The sequence below is a fragment of the Carlito syrichta genome, unplaced genomic scaffold (genome assembly GCF_000164805.1).
Source record: "Carlito syrichta isolate Samal-C Ts95f unplaced genomic scaffold, Tarsius_syrichta-2.0.1 Scaffold290865, whole genome shotgun sequence".
NCBI classification, from domain to species: domain Eukaryota; kingdom Metazoa; phylum Chordata; class Mammalia; order Primates; family Tarsiidae; genus Carlito; species Carlito syrichta.
The window spans coordinates 12,171-12,616 of record NW_007234961.1 but is presented as its reverse complement, the minus strand read 5'-3'; positions in this window follow the sequence as shown (position 1 = coordinate 12,616).

The following is a 446-nucleotide window of genomic DNA, read 5'->3' as shown; positions in this document are numbered from 1 at the left end:
TTTTTTTAACTTTGTTTTTTCTCTACTTTTTGTTTGCTTATTTTCATATCTTTTTTTCTACTTTTCTTTCTTCTTTTCCTTTTACCATGTTTCCTTTTTTCTCTCCTTCCATTTCTCTTTCATTTGTTATAACATGTCTTCGACTCCAGGTATACACAGGAATATTCACTGTAAGGTTATTTTGTGGAGAGATGGAGAACGAGTCATGGGAGACCCATTCACCGGATTGCAAATATTGTGACCAGGCAATAGCGGCTTAACATTGAAACCCCCAGCCCCTAGAAAGTTCTCAAAATTTTAAGGACACCGTGTAATATCCCACCCCAAGTCCTACTTTGTAATTGAACAAACTCAAAGCACAACCTCAGGGAAAGACAAAAGGTAGAGAAAACATCAGAAGCGATTTTTTTTACATTTTTCCACTGAACAACCAAATTAATGAGAAA